General features: G+C 42.7%; 1 pseudogene; it reads left to right on the forward strand.

The window, feature by feature from the left end:
- The first annotated feature begins 4,714 nt into the window (after positions 1-4,714).
- On the forward strand, positions 4,715-6,456 carry LOC116866037 (annotated as a pseudogene).
- The last annotated feature ends 723 nt before the right edge of the window (positions 6,457-7,179 follow it).

The raw sequence follows: 7,179 nt of genomic DNA on the forward strand, positions 1-7,179 counted from the left end.
ATAGCTGTCCAATTTTCCCAGCACCATTTGTTGAAGAGACTGTCTTTTTTCCACTGTATATTTGTTCCTGCTTTGTCAAAGATTAGTTGACCATAAAGTTGCAGGTCCATATCTGGGCTCTCTACTCTGTTCCACTGGTCTATGTGTTTTTATGCCAATACCATGCTGTCTTAGGAATCACAGCTTTGTAGTGAATCTTGAAATCAGGCATCATGATGCCCCCAGTTTTGCTTTTCTTTTCAATAATTCCTTAGCAATTTGGGGTCTCTTCTGATTCCATACAAATTTTAGGATTGTTTGCTCCAGCTCTTTGAAAAATGTTGGTGGAATTTTATTGGAATGATATTGAAAGTATAGGTTGCTCTAGGCAGTATAGACATTTCAACAATGTTTATTCTTCCAATCCATGAGCATGGAATGGTCTTTCATCTTTTTATGTCTTCTTCAATTTCTTTCATAAATATTCTGCAGTGCCTTGAGTACAGATCCTTTACCTCTTTGGTTAGGTTTGTTCCCAGGTATCTTATGGTTCTTGGTGCTATAGTAAATGGAATCAATTCAATTTCCCTTTCTGTATTTTCATTTTTAGTGCATAAGAAAACAACTGATTTCTGTACATTGATTTTGTATCCTGCCCCATTACTGAATTGCTATATGAGTTCTAGTAGTTTGGTGGTGGAATCTGCCCCCTCAACTACTTTTGATAAACTAATCTGCTTCTACATTTTTTTTTTTTACCAGCATTCTTGAAAGACTGAGGCCAAAGGTGCATATTTTTTTTCTCTTTTACCCATTGAGGGAGATAGCAAATTACCTCATGTACATACCTGGCCTTTGATCTTGGAACACTGGGACTAAATTAGTTTAGAAAAACAATTATAGTCTAGATAAAGCTAAGATTCTTGTTTCCTAAGAGCAAAGGAATAATAAAGCAAATTAAAGACCATCCTACATCATGGTTTTAGTTTGGAAAATAAGGTGGACAGGCTGATGGATTTTCTTCTACTGCTTTCTCCTGAAGACTTTTTTTTTTTTTTTTTAAGAGAGAGAGAGAGTGCAAAGGGAACTGGAGGAAAGGAGAGAGGCTACAGGAGAGAGAAAGAGAGAAGATCTTAAGCAGTATCTATGCCCAGGGTGGGCCTTGACACAGCGCTCCATCTCATGACCCTGAGAACATGACCTGAGCCAAAACCAAGAGTTAGATGCTTAATCAACTGAGCCACCCAGGTGCCCATCTCCTGAGGACTGTTCTTAGGTATTCTGTGTTAATGGGATTCAGAGTTGAATAAAGGAAAGTAGAGAATCGTACAGGGAAGTATAAAAGAAATTAATTTTCACTGTTGATATCAAGTTGTCACATCAATTTCTAATCCTTTAACTGCACACTCTTCCTGGCTTTCCCAGCTCTCTTTCTGATTCCTGTTTATAAATTCTCACTCTGATTCTTCCTGGTAGCCCATCTAGTTTCTGAAGACCTCTAGAAGCAGAAGCTCAGGCATTTCTGATTTGTCAAGTTGATTTTCTTGGTTGGGTGTAATAGAAATGTTAAGAATTTTCAAAACTAGAATCTGACTGAAACTAAACCTGTCAATGTGTTAAACCACGAATGAGGAAGGTTGCATTTACCTCTGTGTTCTCTGCAGTTATCCCAAGGGACTAAGAAGAGGCACCTGTTCACGACCATCCCAGAATGATACTGGATAATATGCAGTTTATACAGCCTCTAGAGAAGCTCTGGCTGTCTTCTTGCTTACCGAAATAATGGTGTCATTTTACTAGTGTAGTGTGTGCGTCATTTTAATAGCGTAGTTGCTGAGGCACCATAGATACTGTGGGAAGGAAACAAAATAGTCTCCATCTATATGGATTTTGGTCTCCATTTGGCTGGTTGGATTTGGTCTACATACAGTTGGTCTGGTTGGCATTAGTTTGCATCAGGATAGGTTTTCACTGACTTGGAATTCAGCCTCTGCCAGACTGGGATGGAATTGGAGGGGTGTAGGGCTGGGGCTGGTAGGGCAGATAGGTGAGTTAGAGGAGGTGGCTGTTTCCTCTTGGCCTAATGAGCAGTTTGGCAGGGGAATGGGGGCTGCCATGCCTTCAAGTTCAAGTCTTGGGTGTGCCTAGTATTATTTACTTGCAGAATTAGGGTTTCTATCCTCATTGAGAAACTATGAAGCAGGTTCTACCTTGAGGAGGTTTTATTTTAGAAAGGGAGACCAAGGATTCTTCCAAGTAACATGCAAACAGAATACAGTAGAAAGTAAGATCACAAGTGGTAGGATGCCTGGTAAGTGATCCATCTGTTGAAGTTGTATTCAGAAGACTCCTGGGAGAGAAGTTGGGGTATTTATTTTCCTTAGTATAAGTTGAATTTAGTTATTTCAGCTTTCTTTCCAACTTCTCAGGGAAACTGACATTCCCTTCTCTTTCCCCAGGAGAGAAGTCACACACTTTTTACTACTGCAGTGGTTTAACTCTACTGGTCTTTTCTGTACAGACTGAGACTGAGAATTTTTGATATTAATTATTATTAATATTTCATATTCATATCTAGATCTGTATCAATATCTGTAGCATATATTTACCTGGATCTCTCTACCTGGGCAAGATGTATTTATTAGTTCAAGGTATGGTGGAGTTTGTGTTCTTGGTGGTGGCAGGGAAGGAAGAACTAAAAGAGGCTCTATTCATTGGCTCATAGCCCAGGCTGAAGCTATAGCTTGAATTGATGTTTTCCTGGGAAAGAGTTAATACACAGTGTCAGGATAGGATAATAACACCTCTTCCATGAAATCTTTGCAGGCTGACTCACTAGCCTTGCAAATACTAGAAATGTGACCCTTACTACTGTTATCTTCCATCCACTAGGAAGACATCTGGGACTTTGACATGCACTTGCCTTGACTGTTCATTTCTGATTGAGGAATACCCTTCTTGGTTCATAGTTTATGCAGTATAAAATGATTCCATGAGTTAAAAACTGACCCTCCTTATCTGTCTCATGTGGTTGTTGGTAAATCATAACATTGGAACTGGTAGGTGGGAAATAAGGAGTTAAGATGGATTTGTAGATAGAAGGTCTGGTCAATAACCCAGGGGTTCCGTTTGAACATCTATAGGGAAGACATCTCAATTTTGACTTGATCTTTCCATGTTTAAAAACTTCTGACAACACTTCTTCAAATTCTCTCAAAACCAAAGCATGAGTAGGGAGGAGAGTGGGGGCTGCATGACTTTGTTCTCTGAGCTCCACTACTCATTCCAGGGCATTGCTGTGAAATGTTCATCCAGATCCTTGCTCCCCTTGAGGAGGGGGCATTTGAATAGCAGGAGGGGAGGAGGTGGAAGATAGAACTACATGTGGTGTTCCTTCACTAAGAAAACACATTCTAGACTATGGTTTGAGTGAGTTAAAAATAACTCCTTGTGAAAAATTAATAGGGAGTTAAAAGTGAGGGTTTTAATACAAGCTCACAGTACAGACCAGTGTCTCCAGGCCCCTATCAGCTGACATCCCAGATGGCTCAGGGTGTGTATGGAGCACTGTGGCCAGTGAGGAGACTGCAGAAGTGAGTTAACCTTCTCTCCTGGGACCCAGAGAGGGAAGAGACAGAAAGAACTGTTTAGGTTATGAGCCACTGAGTTAAGTGATTTATTTCTTTTCTTCCTACCCATCACACTCTCATAGCTATGGATATAAAAACTGTAGTTAATTTTTGTCTGGATACTTTGGGTGAGGTTTATTAAATGTGAGAATTTATAAACCTTTCCTTTCTCCTCTCCCTTCTCCATCCTGGACCCTGAGTTGGCTGCTGCCCCCATTTCTCCAATGTTTCCTTCCCAGACAGTCTGGTCCTCTCCTTCTTGCAGGTGGTTGTGTAGACTCTGTCCCTTTCTCCCTCTTCTTTGTTCATAGCACCCCTTTTGGCCTAGTGAGTAAAGGGAAGGAGCGGACAGTACATTCCTTGCCAGCACTACAGCTGAATAGATCATGCAGAATGAAGAGAAAGTGGGCTAAACTGCCATCTGACCTTAGCTGAATTTGGGGCTAAGGGTTATAAGACCAGGGATCAATATTTGTATTTTAAACTCAGGTAATATTTAAAAAATGATTGTACTGTTGCAAAGTGGTCTTCTGGTCCATGAATTTATGTGTCATAAATCACACTCCAGCACCAAGCAAACATCCCACATGAGAACTGTAACACAATACATTCACGTCCTGTTGGGTCTTACAGCTACATTAATACATGAAGTTACATGACATAGAGGAACTCAAATAGGATTATGTCATATGGTATGCAAAAAAAGGAGAATGTTGGGAGGTACTTAGCCCTTTTTCTGGGAGGAAAGCAGGGTTGATTTTTCTATGATGTCGTTTGATGTCAATTTCTGTGATATTTGTGATGCCACAGGTGACGTGAGATATCTGAATTTTGGTTGGTGGGTTAAACACCATTTTTCACTAAACATTTCTTATTTATTTAGGCATTATGGAGAGATAGCATATACCAGATAAAATATGTTGCAGTAGCCTTGAAGCCTGAGCAAGGGAACTCAGCAGCCCCAACCCAGCTTGGCTTAACTTAGCCTCACTGAACACAATCTGAGCCTCTGGGCAACCTGGGCTTGTTACAGCTCTCTGATCCTGGAATCCTCTTCAATTCGGGCTAGAATGCTGTGACAGGCACTTCATAGATTTGTTCAAAAGATGTTATGCAGACATCCGCTGGAGCAACTGGTACCTGAGAATGCCCCCAACAGAAGCCTGAACACTCTGGCTTTAATGGCTCTGGGTGTGGGCCTCACAGTGGGTGTGGGTATGTATATCCTGGGTAGTAAGGTGGCCAGGAATCAAGCAGGACCATCCATTGTGATCTGTTTTTTGGTGGCTGGCCTATCTTCTGTGTTGGCTGGGCTGTGCTATGCAGAGTTTAGAGCCCAGATTCCCCATCCTGGATCAGCATATATCTACACCTATGTCACTACGGGTGAAATCTGGGCTTTCATCACTGGCTGGAACCTCATCCTCTCCCTTGTTGCTGATACAGCCAATGTGACCCAAGCCTGGACCTTGGCTTTCGCCAGTCTGCTTGGGAACCAGATCTCTCAGACCCTGCATGAGAGCATCTTAGTGCATGTTTCTGAAGTCCTTGCAGATTATCTAAGTTTCTTTAGGGTGGGGCTGGTGTTGTTGCTCATGGAGTTGCAGACTTGAGCAATGGTCAGCTTTTCGTGGTTACCAAAGTGGTCACATTGGTGAAACTTTTGGTTCTCAGTTTTGTCATCATCTTTGGCTTCACTAAGAGGGACCTGCACAACTGGAAGTTCACAGAAGAGGAGTTCATACACACTGGACTCAATGACACCTCTGGCTTGGACCCTTTGGGCTCAGGAGGATTGTTGCCTTTGGCTTCGAGGGGACTTTCAGGGTGCAGCTACCTGTTTCTATGCACTTATCGGTTCCCACAATATTCTTACCAAAGTTGAGGAAGCCCAGAATCCCAAACATTCCATCCCCATGGGCATGGTGATTTCACTGCTCATCTGCGTTTTGGTTCATTTTGGTGTCTCTGCAGCACTGACATTCATGGTTCTTTACTACCAGCTTCGACCTCGGAGCACCTTGCCTGAAGCATTTCTCTACATTGGTTGGGCCCCTCCCTATGATGTTGTAGCCTTTAGATTCGTCTTTAGTCTTTCTGCCAGCCTTTTGGGCTTTATGCTCCCCATAGGTCAGTTGATATATGTGATGGCAAAGGATGCTCTCGTGTTCCCTGTACTTGCCAGGATCCAAACTGGCGCTTATGCTTCCACTGTGGCCACTGTGATCTTGGACATTATTGCACCAATCATGGCATTCTTCTTTGGACTCACTTATCTTGTGCACTTCAGGTCAATTGGGTCCCTGTTAGTTTACTCCCAGGTGGCTCTTTGTGTTCTCATCCTCAGGTGTCAGCCTGAGAGGAAGAATGGGGGGAATGAAGTGCAGGTGCAGAGAGAGACTGTACCTGCAGCAGAGAAACTGACTCTAAGGAGACTAGATTTTCCAGGCAGCTCCACCTCCACTCCACTCTCTGGCCATGTTGTCTATGTTTGCTCCTCACTGCTTGCTCTACTGCTGACTTTTCTTTGCCTGGTGCTGGCACAGCGGCCACGTTTGCTTTTTGCAGACTCCGTGGATCACAATGGTTGTGCTGTTCCTCGTGCTCTTCACTGGGATCACTGGGGTCATCTGGAGACGCCACAGAGCTTCACTGCCCTTCACTTTAAGGTTTCTGCTCTGCCTCTCCTCCCACTCCTGAGCATCCTTGTGAATATTTGACTTATAATGCAGATGACAGCTCACACCTGGGCTGGTTTGGTGTCTGGAAGCTGATTGGGTTTGCTATCTACTTTGGCTATGGGATCCAACATATCCTACAGGACTTTCGAATGACCAACTTCACTTAAGTTAGGGCCAATTCCGGTACATGTTTGGTTTGACATCCTCAAACCTGAATGCAGTCTGTTCTCCCTACACAATAATTTGGAGTACTCCTGACCATGTGGAAACTAGGCCTCCATGGCATGTTGGTAGGGGAACATTTCATTATGGACTGAATGATGTATCTTTGCTCTTCCCCCCCCCTTTTTTTTAAATTTGTCTACTTTTCAATTGTGTCTTCAAAAAGAATTATTATTAAAAGAAATTAGAGGGATACCTGGGTGGCTCAGTTGGTTGGATGACTACCTTCGGCTCAGGTCATTATCCCGGAGTTCCTGGATCGAGTCCCGCATCAGGCTCCCAGCTCCATGGGGAGTCTGCTTCTCCCTCTGACCTTCTCCTTGCTCATGCTCTCTCTCATTGTCTCTTTCTCCAATAAATAAATAAAATCTTTAAAAAAAAAAAAGAAAGAAAAAGAAACTAGAAAAAGTGTGTTTGTTTTCTTTAGGTAAATATCCAGTAGAGGAATTACTTGATCATATGGTAATTCTATTTTTAATTTTTTTAGGAACATGCACACTATTTTCCACAGTGGCCACACCAGTTTACACTGATACACAACAGTGCATGAGGTTTCCTTTCACTCGATCCAGGAGGTTGGACACACTTAGTGACACATGCAGCTCATACTCAGACTCTCCCTCTTCACCTTCACTGGACCCCACCTGGCAGTCAGGAGCTTGGAAAAG

This window comes from Lontra canadensis, unplaced genomic scaffold (genome assembly GCF_010015895.1).
Source record: "Lontra canadensis isolate GAN:19392208 unplaced genomic scaffold, GSC_riverotter_1.0 scaffold9, whole genome shotgun sequence".
NCBI lineage: Eukaryota > Metazoa > Chordata > Mammalia > Carnivora > Mustelidae > Lontra > Lontra canadensis.